We start from the raw sequence: 25392 nt of genomic DNA, 5'->3' as shown, positions 1-25392 counted from the left end.
TAAAAGATTTAGATGCACTATTGTAAAGTGGTTGTTCCACTGGATATCATAAGGTGAATGCACCAATTTGTAAGTCGCTCTGGATAAGAGCGTCTGCTAAATGACTTAAATGTAAATGTAAATGTATACAGAAGATAGACCTATTTAGTAAAAGACCAAGTCCATATTATGGCAAGAACAGCTCAAATAAGAAAAGACAAATGACAGTCCATCATTATTTTAAGACATGAAGGTCAGTCAATGCGGACATGAAGGCAGTCAAAGTTTCTTCAAGTACAGTCGCAGAAACCATCAAGTGCTATGATGAAACTGGCTCTCATGAGGACCGCCACAGGAAAGGAAGACCAAGAGTTACCTCCGCTGCAGGGGATAAGCTCATTAGAGTTAACTACATCTCAGATTGCAGCCCAAATAAATGCTTCACAGAGTTCAAGTAACAGACACATCTCAGCATCAACTGTTCAGAGGAGACTGCATGAATCAGGCCTTCGTGGTCAAATTGCTGCAAAGAAACCACTACTGAAGGACACAAATAATAAGAAGAGACTTGCTTGGGCTAAGAAACACGAGCAACGGACATTAGACCGGTGGAAATCGGTCCTTTTGTCTGATGAATTGCAGAGTAGGTGAACGGATGATCTCTGCATGTGTGGTTCCCATCGTGAAGCATGGAGGAGGTATGATGGTGTTTTGCTGGTGACATTGTCTGTGATTTATTTAGAATTCAAGGCACACTTAACCAGCATGGCTACCACAGCATTCTGCAGTGATACGCCATCCCATCTGGTTTGAGCTTAGTGGGACTATCATTTGTTTTTCAACAGGACAATGACCCAAAACACACCACCAGTCTATGTGAGGGCTATTTGACCAAGGAGAGTGATGAATGTCGTGGGAATATTGTTTCAAATATTTCTCAGATACCGGAACTTGTGAATTCAAATAGACTTCATTACAAAAGTAACAAAGCCGAGCAATTCCATGGAAGAACTGATCTCTCCAGTCTCAGCACTCTCCATTTAAACAGTTTTACCCTTACATAACATAGTCACTCATGTCATGCCATGGCCCTTTCCGGGTATAGATCATGGCTTCCCACTCTCTCCTACACCCAGGTTCTGTTATCTCAGGTTGTAAATTCCTGGCGGAGACTCTCTCTCCCTGGCCATGCAGAAAGAGAGACACGTGGCGATTTCACATGGCGAACGCCTAAATCCCCAAATTGGGAATTTGAAACAAAATGTCCACTTGTGAGAAGGTGGGAATGGTCCTTGGACACTTAAGGGATGGGTATGATAAGTGTGTTTCATTTGGTGACAGGAAACACACATAACTATATCTCTGAATGTGTACATTTCTCAATTATGAGGTTTGCATCTAATTATTGTATAAAATGAATTAGTAAAGATTAAACTATTTGTGAAATGATGTAATGTGAGAGAATTGTATTCCCATTAAAGTTTAACTAAGTCATTGGCCCGCCCCCGTGAGAACAGACATGATCTGGCATCATGGAACAGCCCTTTCCTATTGTTACAAATAAAACCCCCTCCTGAGGAAATCCTCTTCAGACCACGCATACCTCGTTGTCAGCTGGGGTTGCACAGGTTTGAGTACCAAGACTAAGCAAACCCACAGCGTGAGCTGCGATTGCGAATAGTTATTGAATTCTTAACCATACCACGTGGCGTATTGGCTACACGGCTGGAAATGATTAAAGTTTGAGACTATCGATCCCTACAGAATAAGAGCAAATCTTGGATACTAATTACTAGTCCTCAGCTAGAAATTATGTAAACCTGGGATACGATTACCGACAACCGCTGAAACATCTTTTCTATGAGAACATTTCTGAATGGTACTCTGAAGTATTCATTCTAACCACGAAACACTTTGACCTTCAGGGAAACAGAAAGAGACTCGGATGAACTCTCCAGCAGACGGACTGGCGATTCGAACAGAGATGATGACGACACACGGGCGTAAATATATATTGATTGTGATTATTCCCGAATGAGTGAGAGTTCATGTGCAAAGGATTAGCATTTCAATTAATATAATTATCAACTGTGTAGTGATCCCTTTTGTCTTTCCCGCACACCCACTTCCCTTCGTCCACCAAGCCGTCATATCGGCTTAGCCCACTAGGGACTCTTCCCTATCCTTGTTAGTAAAATATATCTGTTTGTTTATGCATTTCTGTGATTATTTAGTTAGTTAGTAAATAAATGATTAAGACAATTGGTGTATGGATGATTCATAGTAAAGGCTGGATTTGTGCAATTGTCCAACAATTTCCCACATTTGGAATGAGACTAACGTGAAATAAAGAATAATTAATTAATTAGAAGTCTAATGATCAGATATTAAAATATCTGAAGAGTTATATTAGGAAAATTATAACTTTGTAATCTGAAGATTTTCCTTGGTGCCCCGACTTCCTAGTTAATTACATTTACATGATTAGTTTAATCACGTAATAATAATTACAGAGAATTGATTTGATAAAATAACAGTCTTCACTTGTAATGACGCCAAAGACACAACACTCCACTTTATGTAAATTATTAATACCCTTTGGCCTTGGCCACCCTTATCTTGTTGCCTTGCTTAGCTTCCTTTCTCTTATTGGCTCAGATATTAGGGCATAGATTATATTGGTGGCGTGACATTGCAATGACACAAAAATGAAAAGACATAAACACTCCTGCTGCAGGTGCATGTCTTAATGTCCTGAGTTAGTTGTTTCTCAGAGGGTTTTTTTGTGAAATATTTTGTAGCGGTCCTGTGGAGGTGTGTTTATGTCCAAAGGACTGTTTTGATTATTGAACTTGGTTGTACTTTTCTGTTTCATTTGTTCCCAGGGGGGAAGGGGAAGGCACCTAGGGAGTGCTTAGGCAAGAGGCCTGCGGGCATACATAACTCGTAGTATTTACTGTCTATACATACTAGGTAAGACCTGGGCGGACGACCCCCTGTATTTTGGTTGGTGGTGCTAAGTTAGGTAAGTAGTGGGTAGGCAGGTAAGGTAGGAGAGGGGGCTTTGATATTTACTTTCTTTGCTTTGGTTCTGTCCAGACTCTTTTCCCCAAAAATACCGTGTGACGGAATAAATTCCCAATAAACGGTAAATTCTCTGCCTTTTGTCATCCTTACTCGCACCTACACTCCCATACCTCTTTCACTCCACCTACACTCCCATACCTCTTTCACTCCACCTACAGTCCCATACCTCTTTCACTCCACGGGGAGTTGAGTTGTAGCAGGGTGTTGCGTTCCCTCTTTCTAGAGGCGTATGTAACACGGATTAACTAATGTTCCTGTCCAAAGGTCTTCACAAGTTCAGGCAGATGTTGTCTATGTATGATTAACCCATGTGCATGTTCGATAGTTTTCACAAGATCAGATATGGCCCAGAACAGTCAAGTCTGCGTTGGTCTAGCTTGCCACATCCACATGGATTCTGCTTACATTCTGTTTTTACATGTCTAATGGTTAACTCTATGTTGATCCAGCTTTGTACATTCATATGGGCTCAGACTTCATTCTGCCTACACGTCTATGTCACGGGTGTCGTAATGTAAAGACCAAGGCGCAGCGGGTTGCGTGCTCATCACAATTGATTTATATGAAAACACGGGAAAAAAACAAGAAAACAAAGAACGACAGGAACAGTTTTGCAGGCTAACTAAAAGCAGTGCAAAAACAACTACCAACAAACAGACAGGTGAAAACAAGCTCCCTAAGTATGACTCCCAATCAGGAACAACGATGTACAGCTGTTCCTGATTGAGAGCCACACCAGGCCAACAAAGAAATACAAAACCTAGAAAACCTAGAAACCCAAAACCAGAACATACACCAAAAACCCCGGAACACATAAATACAATTCCCCTCTACATACACATAACCCCCCGAACCATATAAAACAAATACCCTCTGCCACGTCCTGACCAAACTACCATAACCAATAACCCCTATACTGGTCAGGACGTGACAGTCTAATAATTCATCCCATATTGATTCTGTTTCACTACTTCTGGGAAAACAGTATTGATACTGGAAAATCACCAAATCACTGGAAGTTATCCTACATGGAGTGCTGCATCAGATGACCTGGCCTCCACAATCACCCGACCTCAACCCAATTGAGATGGTTTGGGATGACTTGGACCGCAGGGTGAAGGTAAAGCAGCCAACAAGCATATGTGGGAACTCCTTCAAGACTGTTGGTTAAGTATTCCTCATGAAGCTGGTTGAGAGAATGCCAAGAGTGTGCAAAGCTGTCATCAAGGCAAAGAGTGGCTACTTTGAAGAATCTAAAATCTATTTTGATTTTACACTTTTTTGGTTACTACGTGATTCCATATGTGTTATTTCATAGTTTTGATTTCTTCACTATAATTCTACAATGTAGAAAATAGTAAAAATAAAGAAAAACCCTTGAATGAGTAGGTGTGTGCAAACCTTTGACTGGTCCTTTATACACTGCTCAAAAAAATTAAGGGAAAACTTAAAACAACACAATGTAACTCCAAGTTAATCACACTTCTGTGAAATCAAACTGTCCACTTAGGAAGCAACACTGATTGACAATACATTTCACATGCTGTTGTGCAAATGGAATAGACAACAGGTGGAAATTATAGGCAATTAGCAAGACACCCCCAATAAAGGAGTGGTTCTGCAGGTGGGGACCACAGACCACTTCTCAGTTCCTATGCTTCCTGGCTGATGTTTTGGTCACTTTTGAATGCTGGCGGTGCTTTCACTCTAGTGGTAGCATGAGACGGAGTCTACAACCCACACAAGTGGCTCAGGTAGTGCAGCTCATCCAGGATGGCACATCAATGCGAGCTGTGTCAAGAAGGTTTGCTGTGTCTGTCAGCGTAGTGTCCAGAGCATGGAGGCGCTACCAGGAGACAGGCCAGTACATCAGGAGATGTGGAGGAGGCCATAGGAGGGCAACAACCGAGCAGCAGGACCGCTACCTCCGCCTTTGTGCAAGGAGGAGCAGGAGGAGCACTGCCAGAGCCCTGCAAAATGACCTCCAGCAGGCCACAAATGTGCATGTGTCTGCTCAAACGGTCAGAAACAGACTCCATGAGGGTGGTATGAGGGCCCGACGTCCACAGGTGGGGGTTGTGCTTACAGCCCAACACCGTGCAGGACGTTTGGCATTTGCCAGAGAACACCAAGATTGGCAAATTTGCCACTGGCGCCCTGTGCTCTTCACAGATGAAAGCAGGTTCACACTGAGCACGTGATAGACGTGACAGAGTCTGGAGACGCCGTGGAGAACGTTCTGCTGCCTGCAACATCCTCCAGCATGACCGATTTGGCGGTGGGTCAGTCATGGTGTGGGGTGGCATTTCTTTGGGGGGCCTCCATGTGCTCGCCAGAGGTAGCCTGACTGCCATTAGGTACCGAGATGAGATCCTCAGACCCCTTGTGAGACCATATGCTGGTGCGGTTGGCCCTGGGTTCCTCCTAATGCAAGACAATGTTATACCTCATGTGGCTGGAGTGTGTCAGCAATTCCTGCAAGAGGAAGGCATTGATGCTATGGACTGGCCCGCCCGTTCCCCAGACCTGAATCCAATTGAGCACATCTGGGACATCATGTCTCGCTCCATCCACCAACGTCACGTTGCACCACAGACTGTCCAGGAGTTGGCGGATGCTTTAGTCCAGGTCTGGGAGGAGATCCCTCAGGAGACCATCCGCCACCTCATCAGGAGCATGCCCAGGCGTTGTAGGGAGGTCATACAGGCACGTGGAGGCCACACACACTACTGAGCCTCATTTTGACTTGTTTTAAGGACATTACATCAAAGTTGGATCAGCCTGTAGTGTGGTTTTCCACTTTAATTTTGAGTGTGACTCCAAATCCAGACCTCCATGGGTTGATAAATTGGATTTCCATTGATTATTTTTGTGTGATTTTGTTGTCAGCACATTCAACTATGTAAAGAAAAAGGTATTTAATAAGATTATTTATTTCATTCAGATCTAGGATGTGTTGTTTAAGTGTTCCCTTTATTTTTTTTAAACAAAATATGTTTAAAACCTATCAAATATGCTTCTTTAGAGCTTCCTACACAAGTACATATTTTTTATTGTCAAGTTATCTCTATTTAAAAAAAATTATCTTACCCTTCACTCACAGCATGCGCTCAGGTCGCTCTGCTTCCTGAAAGATAATATGGGGTGGGGGAGTGAGGGGCAAAACATTTTCTGTTGCCTGGGGCAAGGGTTTGCAGTAGGTTAAAGGGTAATTTTCCTCAAAAAAATCATTTTTCACATCCACTGTTTATATGGGCTCAGAATATAATATTTTTCAAGTAATCCTCATAGCTATCCTGCTAGCAAGCCTCTGTTAACTTCCAGGTAAAATATCAACATAAAGGAACAAGATAATACAATCATGGTGGCTCTCATAATCACTGTTTGTGCGTGTGTGTTTCTCTCACATACGGAACACACATCCCATGTGGATTGGGATTTGGAAACGGGAGGGAGATACCTTCACAACATCCCCCCTCCCCTGGTCACACAATCCTTCTCTTCTCCTTCTTCGCTCTGTCTCTCTGTCACGTCCTGACCATAGAAAGCTTTTATTTTCTATGGTAGAGTAGGTCAGGGCGTGACGGGGGTTTTGTCTAGTTTATTTATGTCTATGTTAGTTCTAGTTTCTTTTTTCTATGTTGGGGTTTTTGTCTAGTTTATGTATTTCTATGTGGGGTTCTAGTTTCTGTATTTCTATGTTTTTTGGGGGAGGGGATGATCTCCAATTAGAGGCAGCTGGTCATCGTTGTCTCTAATTGGGGATCATATTTAAGTTGTTGTTTTTCCCACTAGGTTTTGTGGGAGATTATTTTGAGTAAGTGTATGTTCCACGCTTCGTCACGGTTTGTTGTTTTGTTTATGAGTTTATTTGTATGTCTTGCATAGTTTCACAGTTTAAATAAAATGTGGAACGATACACATATGTATAATGTATCCTGTATTCTGTTCTATACTATCTATTGCATCTTAGCCTATGCTCTAAATTGCTCATCCACACACACACACACACACACACACACACACACACACACACACACACACATATATATATATATATATATATGTGTTTTTTTATTCCATTCCTTTACTTAGATTTGTGTGTATTAGGTATTTGTTGTAAAACTGTTAGACAGTACTTGTTAGATATTGCTGCACTGTCGGGAACTAGAAGGACAAGCATTTCGCTACACTTGCAATAACATCTGCTAAACACCTGTATGTGTTTAGCAGATGCTATTGCATCAAATATCATTTGATTAGCCTACATAACACTTTCTCATTGAAGTGTTGCTATCATCTAAACTAGACTACAGCTAATGCTGCTGAAACTAAGAGATACGATTATCACAGCGCAGAATAACTAAAACAACACTCAGCTATGAGTTCGCCACGTCGTTTGTTCTGAAACGAACACATTTTGGACTGGACGGCTTCTCCGGTCGCCCAATGAAATAGCGCCCCCCCCCCCCATGTCCTAATGTCACAGCCCTCCATCCAATCGAAGAGGACGCGGCAGAGACTCGGCTGCCTGACCGTTTCTTCCCGGCTCTAAGCTCCTGAGCGCCCAGCGATGCTGTGCTGTTGATCCAGGTGTGAGTCTTGAAGGTTAATCGGACGGACCGATCGTCTGCTATTGCAGGTAAGAAGATGAACAGCTTCATTGATTCTATGTATTATTTTATTATTTCTAGAAAATCCGGGTCTATGCAGCAATGGGCAAAAGCGAGGGAATCAGTGTTGTTTACAATGATTGAGATGGGAATGTAGTGATGGAACCTACCGCAATGCAGAATCGTATACAATTTTGACAGGTTTGTGCAACATGCATTCTCGTTCTATTTTTCCCAACTGCAAAACTGAGATTTTAGAGATGATCTTGAAGGGGTGCTGTTTTCACGTTGATGGAAAACGTTATTCTGGGTGAAATTAGAGGCATGCATTTTTTCTTCAACAGACAGACAGAGCGCTGGCTGCATGGTCTTTGAGGGGAGGGATAGTGTGATTGTATTTGATCCACATTACGGATGATTAAACACCTGTGTGCTTAATTAATTATGTCATTCATAAAACCTTGAACATATAAAATTGCCTACCGGTGGCATAATATCGATACCGTTAGGTGTGGTTATAGGTGGTTATTCTAGGGGCTTGTCCTTTCCTGATCATTTATTAAGCTAAAAAAAACAGCCGGCTACTCACTTCCAACACTCCGATCCCTGCAAGATGAATATGCTTTTTCATTATTATTCATTGCGTACGGCAGGAGATATAGGTCGCTGGGTTCATTGTAATTTCACAACGTCAGGAAACCAGCTCATTCCGCTATAATGTCAGACAGGTTGTCAGCAAAGGGGCGCGTCCTGCCTGGCTTTTCTCCGTTTTCTAGCTACTGGAGGTGTACTGTATGCGCTATGAACGATACATTATCACTGGACACTCTGGACTATAACATAATTAGAATTCTGAATTCCTGCTTTAGTTAATTGCAGCTAGAATTTCTTTCTGCATGACGTGTACAGGTGCATCCAAGATCAAAGTCATTACTGCAACCCATAGCAACACTGTTACACAGTAGCTGTAGTGAAGCTTTCTCCAGTCAACAGTGGCAGTGCTTAGCTGTCTATTAGCTAACTTAGCGTTCGTACAGCATTTGTTACATCTGCGATAACTGAAAGACTGACATCTGAGATGACTGACAACTGAAGGACCTGTGCAGGGTGTCAATATTGAACCTGTAGCAGATACATTGGCTTGTTCTGTATGGGCTGAATTGTATAAACTGGACTACTAATGCATCTCCAGCTGTCATGTGACCTGCGAAGTAAGGCTCCTCCGGGCTCATGCTGCTGTTGTATACCATAGCAGACCTGGGTTGAAATAGTATTTGTTTTCTTTCAGATAATTCAGCTACTTGATTGAGCGTTCTTGGCACGATGAAACCAATGTAATAGTTCCACAAGTACAAACCAAGCCCATCCAGCGCTCCAGGAAGTCTCAATAAAATTCTCGAAGCGTTTGAAATAAATCACTTATTCCTTGAACCCAGCCCAGGTCTGCGTCTTGGGCTTTACATTTCCAGGCAGAGCTGGATGGAGATGAAGTTTGGATATTTCACATAAGTTCTTCCCTCAGTGCTTTGGAACAGGGTCAGCCCGAGCAGTCTGTCAGCCAGGCTAGATGAGGAACACTTTAACAGTCACTGGCCCTCCAAGACATGGCTGGCTTGGCCCAGGCAGCGCTGTGTGTCCTATCATGCATTTCAAATTGGCAACCTCAGTGGGATTGGAGCGGTCATTGGGTTTGAGGTGTCCTCTGTCAGTGTTACTGTGATTCAACTGAACCCAGAGAAAGGGTCAGATAGGACATCCCTTGAGAAAGGCTCAGCAACCCGAAATGCCAGGGCTGGCTAATTTTGAATTCAATAAATGAAAAAGTTGGCAAGGAAGAAAAAAAACAAATCCTGTGTGCATCAGCACCCTATCCGTTTTCACAGAGATAGGACTCAACAGAAACACCTCTCTCTTTCATTGGCAGAAGGGTCTGATTTTCATGATGAATTATAGGGATGAAACCCACGCAGAAGCAGAAGTGATTGGTGTTTGGTACGTGCAGAAGCAGAGGTGATTGGTGTTTGGTACGTGCAGAAGCAGAGGTGATTGGTGTTTGGTACGTGCAGAAGCAGAAGTGATTGGTGTTTGGTACGTGCAGAAGCAGAAGTGTTTGGTGTTTGGTACGTGCAGAAGCAGAGGTGTTTGGTGTTTGGTACGTGCAGAAGCAGAAGTGATTGGTGTTTGGTACGTGCAGAAGCAGAAGTGATTGGTGTTTGGTACGTGCAGAAGCAGAAGTGATTGGTGTTTGGTACGTGCAGAAGCAGAAGTGATTGGTGTTTGGTACGTGCAGAAGCAGAAGTGATTGGTGTTTGGTACGTGCAAAAGCAGAGGTGATTGGTGTTTGGTACGTGCAGAAGCAGAAGTGTTTGGTACGTGCAGAAGCAGAAGTGTTTGGTGTTTGGTACGTGCAGAAGCAGAGGTGATTGGTGTTTGGTACGTGCAGAAGCAGAAGTGTTTGGTACGTGCAGAAGCAGAAGTGATTGGTGTTTGGTACGTGCAGAAGCAGAGGTGATTGGTGTTTGGTACGTGCAGAAGCAGAAGTGTTTGGTACGTGCAGAAGCAGAAGTGTTTGGTGTTTGGTACGTGCAGAAGCAGAGGTGTTTGGTGTTTGGTACGTGCAGAAGCAGAAGTGATTGGTGTTTGGTACGTGCAGAAGCAGAGGTGATTGGTGTTTGGTACGTGCAGAAGCAGAAGTGTTTGGTACGTGCAGAAGCAGAAGTGTTTGGTGTTTGGTACGTGCAGAAGCAGAGGTGATTGGTGTTTGGTACGTGCAGAAGCAGAAGTGTTTGGTACGTGCAGAAGCAGAAGTGTTTGGTGTTTGGTACATGCAGAAGCAGAAGTGTTTGGTATGTGCAGAAGCAGAAGTGTTTGGTGTTTGGTACGTGCAGAAGCAGAAGTGTTTGGTACGTCACATCTATGCCTGTGACATGGTGTCTGTCAACCTGTTGAGTAGAAGAGACCACACTCATTGGCTACGAAGAGACCACACTCATTGGCTACGAAGAGACCACACTCATTGGCTACACCATAGATCTTGGCCCTGCTACATGGTCCAGCCAACCACACAATGGCAAAGTCATCAAAACATGGACCGTATGTGTATTTTCAGAGTGTTGCTGTTTTTTTGTTGGACTACTTCAGATACACAGCCCAGCACAGTTGACTTTATGTAATGATACTCACTAGAGACATGTTGTTGGTGTAATATTACTGAATTGGTACAGATTCCTAACTAACTGACTAACACTCTTAGTCCTTAATCAGGGATTTCCAAAGCAGGAAAGTTGAGGTCCTGGACGGCTGACATTTAAGATCAAGGTACTCTCTAAGGACTTTCTGTGAGATGAGATTTGTCCCAAGATGTTCCTTCCCAAATCCAAACTTTCTAAAAGCTCTTTGGCAGAGAGTCAATGCATTAGCTGAGAGAGAGCTAAGATAGCCAGTCTGAAGATTTGGGTTTGATAATGAAGGTACTCTGGGACTCCAAGTGGCTGGCAAGCCTGGCATTTGGCATCAGAGGAGGTAGATTGTTAGGCAATGTTTGTTTGGTCACATGAAAGGCAATAGAAGAAAGACACCTCCAGATTTGTTGTTATTGAAAATGAACACAGTTACTCAAGGGAGGTCTCTAAAACACAGCATGCTGAACCTTGCGGCAGACGAACGCTTTATCCACATTCAGTGCGATGTGTAAGAGCCTTAAGGCTACATCCATGGTGGTGGAGTGAACTCCCCTTTCCCCCGATCTAGCTGACAAACATGTGATGCTTTTGTCTTAATAATGGTCTCTTTTAGATTGATGCTCTTGTCTCAATGATCTCTTTAGATTGTCCAGCTATTGTCCAGCTATTTTACCAAAGTCTCGAATAGAGAGAGGATCACTAATGGTACGGCTAGCTGTCTAGCTGTGAGTCACACAGGGACATGACGTCTTCTTCTTCTTCTCTGTTTGCTCAGACACAGACCCCTTCTCTGTTCGATTCAGAGCAAGAGAAAGACCCTCAGTCTCTACTGCCATCTCTGTGCTCTGTGCTCTGGCTTATCTCTGAATGTGTATAGTCCCTCCCCCTGCCAATATCTGTCTGTGCTGCAGGCCTGTCGTTATCTCTGTTTGTGGGTTATTCTTCACTCTCCTGTCTCAGAAGGGTTGGTCCCACTGGGCCATTGGGCCTCTGTTCAACCCTAGAGGGGTTGAAAAGGGACCCTCAGTCAGTTCCCAGTGCCTTATCTGTATAGACCCTACTGCCAATATCTGTATCTATATACCCTACTGCCAATATCTGTATCTATATACCCTACTGCCAATATCTGTATCTATATACCCTACTGCCAATATCTGTATCTATATACCCTACTGCCAATATCTGTATCTATATACTCTACTGCCAATATCTGTATCTATATACCCTACTGCCAATATCTGTAACTATATACCCTACTGCCAATATCTGTATCTATATACTCTACTGCCAATATCTGTATCTATATACCCTACTGCCAATATCTGTATCTATATACCCTACTGCCAATATCTGTATCTATATACTCTACTGCCAATATCTGTATCTATATACCCTACTGCCAATATCTGTAACTATATACCCTACTGCCAATATCTGTATCTATATACTCTACTGCCAATATCTGTATCTATATACCCTACTGCCAATATCTGTATCTATATACCCTACTGCCAATATCTGTATCTATATACTCTACTGCCAATATCTGTATCTATATACCCTACTGCCAATATCTGTATCTATTTACCCTACTGCCAATATCTGTATCTATATACTATACTGCCAATATCTGTATCTATATACTCTACTGCCAATATCTGTATCTATATACCCTACTGCCAATATCTTTATCTATATACCCTACTGCCAATATCTGTATCTATATACCCTACTGCCAATATCTGTATTTATATAGTCTACTGCCAATATCTGTATCTATATACTATACTGCCAATATCTGTATCTATATACCCTACTGCCAATATCTGTATCTATATACCCTACTGCCAATATCTGTATCTATATACCCTACTGCCAATATCTGTATCTATATACCCTACTGCCAATATCTGTATCTATTTACCCTACTGCCAATATCTGTATCTATATACTATACTGCCAATATCTGTATCTATATACTCTACTGCCAATATCTGTATCTATATACCCTACTGCCAATATCTGTATCTATATACTCTACTGCCAATATCTGTATCTATATACCCTACTGCCAATATATGTATGTGCCACAGGCTTGTCATTCTCTGTGTCTCAGGGTTCTCCTCAACCCTCTGTCTCTCCGGGTTCTCCTCCACCTTCTGTCTCTCACGGTTCTCCTCCACCCTCTCTCTGACGGTTCTCCTCCACCCTCTGTCTCCCCGGGTTCTCCTCCACCCTCTGTCTCCACGGGTTCTCCTCCACCTTCTGTCTCTCACGGTTCTCCTCCACCCTCGGTCTCTAAGCGTTCTCCTCCACCCTCTGACTCTCATGGTTCTCCTCCACCCTCTGTCTCTCACGGTTCTCCTCCACCCTCTGTCTCTCCGGGTTCTCCTCCACCCTCTGTCTCTCAGGGTTCTCCTCAACCCTCTCTCTCTCACGGTTCTCCTCAACCCTCTTGTCTCTCACGGTTCTCCTCCACCCTCTGTCTCTTAGGGTTCTCCTCCACCCTCTGTCTCTCAGGGTTCTCCTCCACCCTCTGTCTCTCACGGTTCTCCTCCACCCTCTGTCTCTCACGGTTCTCCTCCACCCTCTGTCTCTCCGGGTTCTCCTCCACCCTCTGTCTCTCCGGGTTCTCCTCCACCCTCTGTCTCTCAGGGTTCTCCTCAACCCTCTCTCTCTCACGGTTCTCCTCAACCCTCTTGTCTCTCACGGTTCTCCTCCACCCTCTGTCTCTTAGGGTTCTCCTCCACCCTCTGTCTCTCAGGGTTCTCCTCCACCCTCTGTCTCTTAGGGTTCTCCTCCACCCTCTGTCTCTCAGGGTTCTCCTCCACCCTCTGTCTCTCAGGGTTCTCCTCCACCCTCTGTCTCTCCGGGTTCTCCTCCACCCTCTGTCTCTCAGGGTTCTCCTCCACCCTCTGTCTCTCAGGGTTCTCCTCCACCCTCTGTCTCTCAGGGTTCTCCTCCACCCTCTGTCTCTCAGGATTCTCCTCCACCCTCTGTCTCTCAGGGTTCTCCTCCACCCTCCACCTGGTTTGCGGCTCGAATTCAGATTCTATTTCTGGTGCCATTGTTGTGTTGCCTAGTGCCTACCAGTTTCCAATGACTTCAAATGCATTAGTTTGTTGCTAGGGCTTAGAAGGGCTAGTTATTTTTGCACATCTTTAAAGGTCCAATGTAACTGTTTTTATCTCAATATCGAATCATTTCTGGGTAACAATTGAGTGCCATACTGTGATTGTTTTCAATTAAAATTGTTTTAAAAAAATTGCGTTTTAGCAAAGAGCAATTTCTCAAGCAAGAATTTAGCTAAATCAGTGGGGAGGGGAAAACTGAAAACTATCTGTTATTGGCAGAGAGGTTTGGAACTCTCTTTCTTATTGGTCTATTAACTAATTTACCGCCTGGTGATGTCACCAAGCAGTGCAAAACTTTCAGTTTCAGGAGGACTGTTCAAACAGCTCTTACACTAAAAGGGCATTATCATAATTGTCTCAATTTTACAGTATTATTGCAATCTCATAGTGTGAAAATATATATAAAATACAGGGAAATCTAGTTTTTGACTGCACTGGACCTTTAAGGACTGTTATCAAGGCACTCAACTTGAAGAGATGAACGGATGTATTTAGTGTGTTTTTCTGTAGTGTGTACTTCAGTATGATGTGTGTGCACGTGCGTACGTGCATGTGCATGTCAAGTGTTTGTGTGTGTGTGTGTAGTGCATGTGTGACTCATCGAGCCGTGAAGCCTTGCATTCCATAATTTGTGTCCACACCATCTGTATCTACACTATCATACAGGCTACCATACCCCTGCAGAGGCCTTTACACTATGATACAGGCTACCATACCCCTGCAGAGGCCTTTACACTATGATACAGGCTACCATACCCCTGCAGAGGCCTTTACACTATGATACAGGCTACCATACCCCTGCAGAGGCCTTTACACTATGATACAGGCTACCATACCCCTGCAGAGGCCTTTACACTATGATACAGGCTACCATACCCCTGCAGAGGCCTTTACACTATGATACAGGCTACCATACCCCTGCAGAGGCCTTTACACTATGATACAGGCTACCATACCCCTGCAGAGGCCTTTACACTATGATACAGGCTACCATACCCCTGCAGAAGCCTTTACACGATGATACAGGCTACCATACCCCTGCAGAGGCCTTTACACTATGATACAGGCTACCATACCCCTGCAGAAGCCTTTACACTATGATACAGGCTACCATACCCCTGCAGAGGCCTTTACACTGTGATACAGGCTACCATACCCCTGCAGAGGCCTTTACACTATGATACAGGCTACCATACCCCTGCAGAGGCCTTTACACTATGATACAGGCTACCATACCCCTGCAGAGGCCTTTACACTATGATACAGGCTACCATACCCCTGCAGAGGCCTTTACACTATGATACAGGCTACCATACCCCTGCAGAGGCCTTTACACTATGATACAGGCTACCATACCCCTGCAGAGGCCTTTACACTGTGATACAGGCTACCATACCCCTGCAGAGGCCTTTACACTATGATACAGGCTACCATACCCCTGCAGAGGCCTTTACACTATGATACAGGCTACCATACCCCTGCAGAGGCCTTTACACTATGATACAGGCTACCATACCCCTGCAGAGGCCTTTACACTATGATACAGGCTACCATACCCCTGCAGAGGCCTTTACACTGTGATACAGGCTACCATACCCCTGCAGAGGCCTTTACACTATGATACAGGCTACCATACCCCTGCAGAGGCCTTTACACTATGATACAGGCTACCATACCCCTGCAGAGGCCTTTACACGATGATACAGGCTACCATACCCCTGCAGAGGCCTTTACACTATGATACAGGCTACCATACCCCTGCAGAGGCCTTTACACTATGATACAGGCTACCATACCCCTGCAGAGGCCTTTACACTGTGATACAGGCTACCATACCCCTGCAGAGGCCTTTACACTATGATACAGGCTACCATACCCCTGCAGAGGCCTTTACACTATGATACAGGCTACCATACCCCTGCAGAGGCCTTTACACTATCATACAGGCTACCATACCCCTGCAGAGGCCTTTACACTATGATACAGGCTACCATACCCCTGCAGAGGCCTTTACACTATGATACAGGCTACCATACCCCTGCAGAGGCCTTTACACTATGATACAGGCTACCATACCCCTGCAGAGGCCTTTACACTATGATACAGGCTACCATACCCCTGCAGAGGCCTTTACACGATGATACAGGCTACCATACCCCTGCAGAGGCCTTTACACTGTGATACAGGCTACCATACCCCTGCAGAGGCCTTTACACTATGATACAGGCTACCATACCCCTGCAGAGGCCTTTACACTATGATACAGGCTACCATACCCCTGCAGAAGCCTTTACACTATGATACAGGCTACCATACCCCTGCAGAGGCCTTTACACGGTGATACAGGCTACCATACCCCTGCAGAGGCCTTTACACGGTGATACAGGCTACCATACCCCTGCAGAGGCCTTTACACTATGATACAGGCTACCATACCCCTGCAGAGGCCTTTACACTATGATACAGGCTACCATACCCCTGCAGAGGCCTTTACACTATGATACAGGCTACCATACCCCTGCAGAGGCCTTTACACTATCATACAGGCTACCATACCCCTGCAGAGGCCTTTACACTATGATACAGGCTACCATACCCCTGCAGAGGCCTTTACACTATGATACAGGCTACCATACCCCTGCAGAGGCCTTTACACTATGATACAGGCTACCATACCCCTGCAGAGGCCTTTACACTATGATACAGGCTACCATACCCCTGCAGAGGCCTTTACACTATGATACAGGCTACCATATCCCTGCAGAGGCCTTTACACTATGATACAGGCTACCATACCCCTGCAGAGGCCTTTACACTATGATACAGGCTACCATACCCCTGCAGAGGCCTTTACACTATGATACAGGCTACCATACCCCTGCAGAGGCCTTTACACTATGATACAGGCTACCATACCCCTGCAGAGGCCTTTACACTATGATACAGGCTACCATACCCCTGCAGAGGCCTTTACACTATGCTACAGGCTACCATATCCCTGCAGAGGCCTTTACACTATGATACAGGCTACCATATCCCTGCAGAGGCCTTTACACTATCATACAGGCTACCATATCCCTGCAGAGGCCTTTACACTATGATACAGGCTACCATACCCCTGCAGAGGCCTTTACACTATGATACAGGCTACCATACCCCTGCAGAGGCCTTTACACTATGATACAGGCTACCATACCCCTGCAGAGGTGTGGGACATAAAACACTGAATATCTTCCTCCAGTCGTGTAGATTTTTATTTAGATCAGCAATTTTTACGACATCAAAGTCCCATTGCAATTTAGATCCTTAGTTCTCAATATCACAACAAGGCTGTTTGAAAGTGATATTTGCAATTTACTGGTAAAAGACTGATGACTTAATGGATAACCATTTTGCTGTTGTTGATGAAACGGCTTAATAGAGGAATATGCAGCATAATCAGAATACCTAAGGAAGATTTGTTGCTAAGTCATGTAATGTTATTCATGTGTGTGTGCGTATGGTGCATTCCCCAATCTTATCAGTGTGATTCTGTTTTCTGTGACTTCCTCAGTCATATGGAGTTAGTCTTTCTGCCAACGAGATGTCTATTTCTAATAAAGTGATAATGCCAGAGAAGCCGGTGTTTGGAGGATATCGTAGAGGGCCGTCAAACCGTGCCAATACAGTATAACCTCCAAACACCGGCCTTGGGGCATTATCACTTTTATACAACGAGTTACCAACATATTCAAATAATGATTGACATATTTTCATTAAAAACGTTATTTTGCTTCATTTATTCATACTATTTCATCCTTCCACAAGATATAGTTCCGACACATAGAGTTGCTCCCCAACCTGGCTGGTCGTTCGTTCTATCGGTTCGGTTACCAGAGACGCGACCCAGTCATTCAGTCTTTATGTTCTGTACCCAGTCGTTCAGTCTTTCTGTTCTGTACCCAGTCGTTCAGTCTTTCTGCTCTGTACCCAGTCATTCAGTCTTTATGTTCTGTACCCAGTCGTTCAGTCTTTATGTTCTGTACCCAGTCATTCAGTCTTTATGTTCTGTACCCAGTCATTCAGTCTTTGTGTTCTGTACCCAGTCATTCAGTCTTTGTGTTCTGTACCCAGTCATTCAGTCTTTCTGTTCCGTACCCAGTCATTCAGTCTTTATGTTCTGTACCCAGTCATTCAGTCTTTATGTTCTGTACCCAGTCATTCAGTCTTTATGTTCTGTACCCAGTCGTTCAGTCTTTATGTTTTGTACCCAGTCATTCAGTCTTTATGTTCTGTACCCAGTCATTCAGTCTTTATGTTCTGTACCCAGTCATTCAGTCTTTATGTTCTGTACCCAGTCATTCAGTCTTTATGTTCTGTACCCAGTCGTTCAGTCTTTATGTTTTGTACCCAGTCATTCAGTCTTTATGTTCTGTACCCAGTCATTCAGTCTTTATGTTCTGTACCCAGTCATTCAGTCTTTATGTTCTGTACCCAGTCGTTCAGTCTTTACTAAAATAGCCTTGCTTTCCATAACACTTGATGCAAACATCATCAGATTTGGACTGTTGGTTAGTACATTACTTTCTATGGGTTTGTTACTGGGTTAAATTTGACAGAGGCTTGAACCTTTCTATGGTTTGTCTCTTGACTTCCAATCTGCCTCTGAGATATTTTTAGTTTTTACAATACAAAGTACATCTTTGGGGAGATGTGCACCTAATTTAGAAGTAGATTACAAAGGGTGGTCCTTCCACTGTTAATTTAAGTTTTAGAGATTGCTCCCTCTCTCTCTCTCTCTCTCTCTCTCTCTCTCTCTCTCTCTCTCTCTCTCTCTCTCTCTCTCTCTCTCTCTCTCTCTCTCTCACTCTCTGTCTCTCTTTTTTTCTCTGTGTCCTCTCTCTCTCTCTCTCTCTCGCTCTCTCTCTCTCTCTCGCTCTCTCTCACTCTGTCTCTCTTTTTTTCTCTGTGTCCTCTCTCTCTCTCTCTCTCGCTCTCTCTCACTCTGTCTCTCTTTTTTTCTCTGTGTCCTCTCTCTCTCTCTCTCTCGCTCTCTCTCACTCTCTCTCTCTCTAACCTGTTATATATTCTCTCTCTCTCTCTCTCTCTCTCTCTCTCTCTCTCTCTCTCTCTCATGTTATGTTCTGTACTCTTTCTCTCTCTCTTTCCCTTCTCTCTCTCTCTCTCTCATAATATTGGTCTGTGACCGCTAAATCCACGTCAATGACAGCGTGATTGCCAACTATTTTGGTGGCTCAGCATCTTACCCTTATCAGTCTTGGCTCCAATATTTTCAATTTCGTTCCCTGACAATATCAAAACCAATTTTGTTCCTTCTAATAGCTAATTCTATTTTGGTGGCTACATACTGGATGCTAAAGAGGTTACTCCATAACGATGATAAGAAGGAAACTCTGACCAAGTCAAAAAGGGAAAGGGGAGTTGTGACTAATTAGTAAGTCAATTTTAAGTCTCTTAATGTGGATGGTGTGGACATGTTAATTAACGTGGGTGCTTAAAGTGTCAAGTTTACCCATGTGTACCAGCTTAGTAGCAGAAAGATAATTTTACATTACTCATTGTGTGGGCTGTATTCTCACTGTGGAGGCCAGAACCATCTGTTTAGCTGGATATTATAGGCCTAGATTTTGTCCAATACATTGTCCAAACAGAATTTATTTGGAAAATGCACTTATAGGTTATGTATATCAAGGTAGAGAAACTATATTCCTATGTCGTTTCCCCCCAAAACAAGTGTACCTTTATGGATAAAAACACATGAATTTCACATGCTAACATATAAAGTGTCCCAAAAAAACATGTTTTCATGTGATCACATGTGATCTTATGTGAAGTTAATGTGATAGCATGTGATCTTATGTAAAGTTAATGTGATAGCATGTGATCTTATGTGAAGTTAATGTGATAGCATGTGATCTTATGTGAAGTTAATGTGATAGCATGTGATCTTATGTGAAGTTAATGTGATCACATGTGATCTTATGTGAAGTTAATGTGATAGCATGTGATCTTATGTGAAGTTAATGTGATAGCATGTGATCTTATGTGAAGTTAATGTGATAGCATGTGATCTTATGTGAAGTTAATGTGATAGCATGTGATCTTATGTGAAGTTAATGTGATAGCATGTGATCTTATGTGAAGTTAATGTGATAGCATGTGATCTTATGTGAAGTTAATGTGATAGCATGTGATAGCATGTGAAGTTAATGTGATAGCATGTGATCTTATGTGAAGTTAATGTGATAGCATGTGATCTTATGTGAAGTTAATGTGATAGCATGTGAACTTATGTGAAGTTAATGTGATAGCATGTGATCTTATGTGAAGTTAATGTGATAGCATGTGATCTTATGTGAAGTTAATGTGATAGCATGTGATCTTATGTGAAGTTAATGTGATAGCATGTGAACTTATGTGAAGTTAATGTGATAGCATGTGATCTTATGTGAAGTTAATGTGATAGCATGTGACAACATGAAACTACACGTTGAAGTGTTCCAAAAACACATTTTCACATGTGAACTTTCATGTGAAATAATGAGATTTTCCACATGTGAAAGGATAGGGGTAAGACACTGTAGAGAGCTTTTCTTACTCGAGAAAGAGCAAGCATGGATTGTTGACTGAGGTATAGTGCACAAAAAGCGAGATACAGTGAGCTCCAAAAGTATTGGGACAGTGACACATTTGTTGTTGTTTTGGCTCTGTACTCCAGCACTTTGGATGTGAAATGATTCAATGACTATGAGGTTAATGTTCAGACTGTCAGCTGTAATTGGAGGGTATTTTCATCCATATTGGGTGAACCGTTTAGAACATGCGTCAAACTCATTCCACAGAGGGCTGAGTGTCTGCTCCAACCTTGTACATGATGGATGAATTAAGGTCACTAATTAGTAAGAAACTCCCCTCAACTAGTTGTCTTGCTTTTAATTGAAAGGAAAAACCAAAAACCAGCAGACACTCTGCCCTCCAGGCAGTGGCGGTTCTAGACCATTTCAACTGGGGAGGCCAAGCTGGGGCCAGTTGTACTGTTAGAGGGGCCAGTTACATTAGACGTTATTGTTGTCATATTGTTTTCTTCACTGGATTGCAGGCATTAGCAGGTAAAAGACCATGTTCATAATCATTAGTGTTCCGCGTTGCCACTGTCTAATAACGGATGTTAAAAAAGAACGATAGCAAAAATGAGTTATGTAAAAAAATGATTTCATACTCCACATTTAGGGGGGCCACAAGGGGGTCCAAAATTGTTGTCACAGGGGCACTGCCCCCCCCCCCCAGAACTGCTAGTGCCTCCAGGAGAATGAGTTTGACACCCCTGATTTAGAAATTACAGCACTTATTTTTACATAGTCCCTCCGTTTTAGGGCACCAAAAGACAAATTCACTTATATGTGTTTTAAAATAGTACAATTTTACTATTTGGTTCCATATTCCTAGCACACAATGATTACATCAAGCTTGTGACTCTACACACTTGTTGAATGCATTTGCTGTTTGTTTTGGTTATGCTTCAGATGAATTTGTGCCCAATAGAAATGAATGGTAAATCATGTATTTTCATTATGGAGTCACTTTTAATGTAAATAAGAATAAAATATGTTTCTAAACACTTCTACATTAATGTTGATGCTACCATGATTACAAATAGTCCTAAATGAATTGTGGATAATGATGAGTGAGAAAATTACAAAGGCATAAATATCATACCCACCAAAAATTGCTAACCTCCCCTGTTATCGCAATGGTGAGAGGTTAGCATGTCTTGGGGGCATGATATTTGTGCGTCTGTAACTTTTTTTTGGAGCTCACTGTAAATGCTAATGAGTAGTGGACCTCTTATCTAGTCAAACTGTTTATATTCTCACTTTGGCAGTCACAGCGTAACAAAACAACAAGCAGATAAACTGTTGAATGTTGATTCCTTGTCCAAATATTATGTGGCTAACCTAGAAGCCACACATTTGAAGGATTCCCTTTCTCACGCCCGAACAGAGAAGATTTTGTCTGATTAGTGGTTTGTGGGTTTCTGTTTGCTATTGCCTTCTCTATTCAAACAGCCACATCCCTCATCTCTGCTGTTGAGATATGATAAGGATTCAGACACCCTATACCATCAGAACCATGGTTTCTGAGCTCAGACTGGCTCCCTCTGAGAGGCTTTCTGAATACAGGCCCGGATGTGTTGCTGTGCATTTGATGAAGCTGTTAGTTAAATACTCATTCTTAGCAATGTTTAATCCTATTTAGATAAACCCTAATCCTTCTTTACTAATCTGTCCTCATTGTCATGATATCTGTACATGTATACGCACATGCTTATTCAGCTGTAGTTTATATTCCCTTATTCAGCGGTAGTTTATATTCCCTTATTCAGCGGTAGTTTATATTCCCTTATTCAGCGGTAGTTTATATTCCCTTATTCAGAGGTAGTTTATATTCCCTTATTCAGCGGTAGTTTATATTCCCTTATTCAGCGGTAGTTTATATTCCCTTATTCAGAGGTAGTTTATATTCCCTTATTCAGCGGTAGTTTATATTCCCTTATTCAGCGGTAGTTTATATTCCCTTATTCAGAGATAGTTTATATTCCCTTATTCAGCGGTAGTTTATATTCCCTTATTCAGAGGTAGTTTATATTCCCTTATTCAGAGGTAGTTTATATTCCCTTATTCAGCGGTAGTTTATATTCTCTTATTCAGAGGTAGTTTATATTCCCTTATTCAGAGATGGAACAGCTGTAGAGATCCATTAAGAACACAAGTCATCATCATGATATCTGTACATATACGTTTAGTACATTTCCTGGAATCCTCTTGAATGCTCTAGAATCACTGTGATTCCAATTAAGAAAACAGCACTATTCCTACCTTGGTTCTGAGCTATTCCTGGGGCCTCTGCCTCTCTCTCTGTTGCCTGTTGCTATGGCGCCTGGAGGGAGCAGGACAGGGACATGACTAAGTCCCCCTCAACACCTCCACCACTTCGTCCATCATTTTCACATCTAGCCTACCTATGTGTTTTGAATCATTTCAGTCGTGTAAATCGTCTGAAACCAGTGTTAGAAACGTGCTGTGCCGTTAATGATAAGTGATGTTGCTCACAGGCGTGAGTGATCGGCTAGGTCGGGGGCAGATTGCAGAGCCGTGAGGCTGGAGTGCATTTGATTGAATGGTGAATGTGTGTTTGTTGAACGAGGCAGACATATGGGCTATATTGGATAACCCCAACCCCTCCTGCATGACAGATGACAGGCCCTGCTGCATTTTAACTAGATGGTAATAAAGTCTGTAGTAGTTGTCTTGGTGAGGAGTTGAATAACTGACAGACTGGAAGGCTGCTCTAACTGTAATCAGGAATGCCCTTGGTGTGAAGGAGAAGTTAGTTGCTTCTTAAAGCCACCCTTCCACCTATATACTGCATTACTTTTGACCAGCGTCCATAGTGCCCATAGGCTATAGAGTGACATTTGGGATGTATCCGTTGACTAGCTGTATTGCTGTGTGGCCTCTAGCCTCTTGTGGGGGAGGGTCTGTGAGTTTGAAAGCTTCTGCAGATGAAAGGCTAATAGCAGTACCAGCCCTGCAGCCAACAGGCAAAGGTGTGTGTGTGTGTGTGTGTGTGTGTGTGTGTGTGTGTGTGTGTGTGTGTGTGTGTGTGTGTGGAACACAGAGATGGACAGAATACTGCTCTTGGAGGAAGCCTCATTATACATTTAAAACATCCTGTGTTCCCTTTCTTGTTTAAGGATCAATGGTTTACCTTCCTACTGGCTCCAGGCAGACTGAAGTGCATTTAAAACCCAGAAATCCCAATATCCCTGGCAAGGATGGGAAGCATAGCCCAAACACCACTCACTCTCAGACAGAGAGATGGGCCTCACTCAGAAACAGTCATGGGTTCAAATACTATTTAAAACCTCTAGGAGACTGAACGCGTCTCCTTCCTGAGCGGTATGACGGCTGCGTGGTCCCATGGTGTTTATACTTGCATACTATTGTTTGTACATATGAACGTGGTACCTTCAGGCGTTTGGATATTGCTCCCAAGGATGAACCAGACTTGTGGAGGTCTACAATTTTTTTCTGAGGTCTTGGCTGATTTCTTTTGATTTTCCCATGATGTCAAGCAAAGAGACACTGAGTTTGAAGGTAGGTCTTGAAACACATCAACAAGTACAACTCCAATTGACTCAAATGATGTCAATTAGCCTATCAGAAGCTTCTAAAGCCATGACATCATTTTCTGGAATTTTCCAAGCTGTTTAAAGGCACAGTCAACTTAGTGTATGTAAACTTCTGACCCACTGGAATTTTGATACAGTAAATTATAAGTGAAATAATCTGTCTGTAAACAATTGTTGGAAAAATGACTTGTGTCATGCACAAAGTAGATGTCCTAACCGAATTGCCAATACTATAGTTTGTTAACAAGACATTTGTGGAGTGGCTGAAAAAAGAGTTTTAATAAGTGTATGTAAACTTCCGACTTCATCTGTATATGAAATAATGTTGAAATAGTATTTGAACTCAGGTTCTGCCCTGCGAGTCCCTCTGCTATCCCCATTATTCATAAAAGCCTGTGTATTGTTCTACCATGGTAATTTGCTCTCTTCATCTGGAGCCAGCTGTGCATTATTAGATTCCCCATCTTAACAAGATTACCTCCATAAATATTCATATTACTCCTGTATTTCTATTGTTTATGAAAGGTTTGGATCATTTGGAGAGGTGTTTCTACACTGTGCTATTTGATCATTCTGAAAACGTTCAGCATTCAATCACATTGTTCTTCAGTGAGAGGTTGTTGTGGTGCTCAGTTGAATCGATGTGATGGAGGTTGTGATCACATTGTGTACTACAAAGGACCAGGCCAGGGCTAATGTTTATTACTGTCATTTTGAATTGCGAAAGTCACGACCAACATTGGGTCGTTATTGATTTAACACTTATTTAGAATTCACCTGTGTTCCTTTAAATGAGCTATGATGTTGTACAAATGCTTGGTTGAGAAGAATCAGACAGGGAGAGAAAGAACAGAGCAGCAGAGAGAGAGATTGAGTTTGCAAAAGATGATCAGGGCCAGAGAGAGAGAGGGAGGAGTAGGATAAGGGCCAGAGAGAAATAGAGAGAGAGAGAGAGAGAGAAAAGGAGCGAGAAAGGAAGTGAGTGAGTAGAGAGAGAGAGAGGGGGGCTTGAGAAAGAGAGAGCGTGTGGGAGATTGAAAGAGGGAATGAGGAAAAGAGGGAGAGCAAGAGAATGAGAGAGAGAGAGAGGGGATGAGGGCCAGAAAGAGTGTTAATGACTAAGGTAGAAGAACACTTGAGTTCTCACTCTTCATTTCTTTACCTTCCAACAGCTTAACCATGAGTAAAACCACCGATCAACAGCT

At 42.9% G+C, this 25392-nt stretch overlaps 1 protein-coding gene across 2 annotated transcripts in view; it reads left to right on the top strand.

The window, feature by feature from the left end:
- Positions 1-7552: 7552 nt before the first annotated feature.
- Positions 7553-25392, top strand: part of LOC106561641 (contactin-1a) — a 174769-nt gene continuing 156929 nt past the window's right edge. The window contains exon 1 of one of the 2 annotated variants that reach the window (XM_014125784.3): positions 7553-7708. The gene's annotated coding sequence lies outside the window, so the exon portion shown is untranslated. The remainder of the gene's footprint in view (positions 7709-25392) is intronic. The other variant, XM_014125783.3, reaches the window with a different exon arrangement.

This window comes from Salmo salar, chromosome 10 (assembly GCF_965601325.2).
Source record: "Salmo salar chromosome 10, fSalSal1, whole genome shotgun sequence".
In the NCBI taxonomy this organism is placed as follows: Eukaryota; Metazoa; Chordata; class Actinopteri; order Salmoniformes; family Salmonidae; genus Salmo; species Salmo salar.
This window is presented reverse-complemented; position numbering and strand designations above follow the sequence as displayed.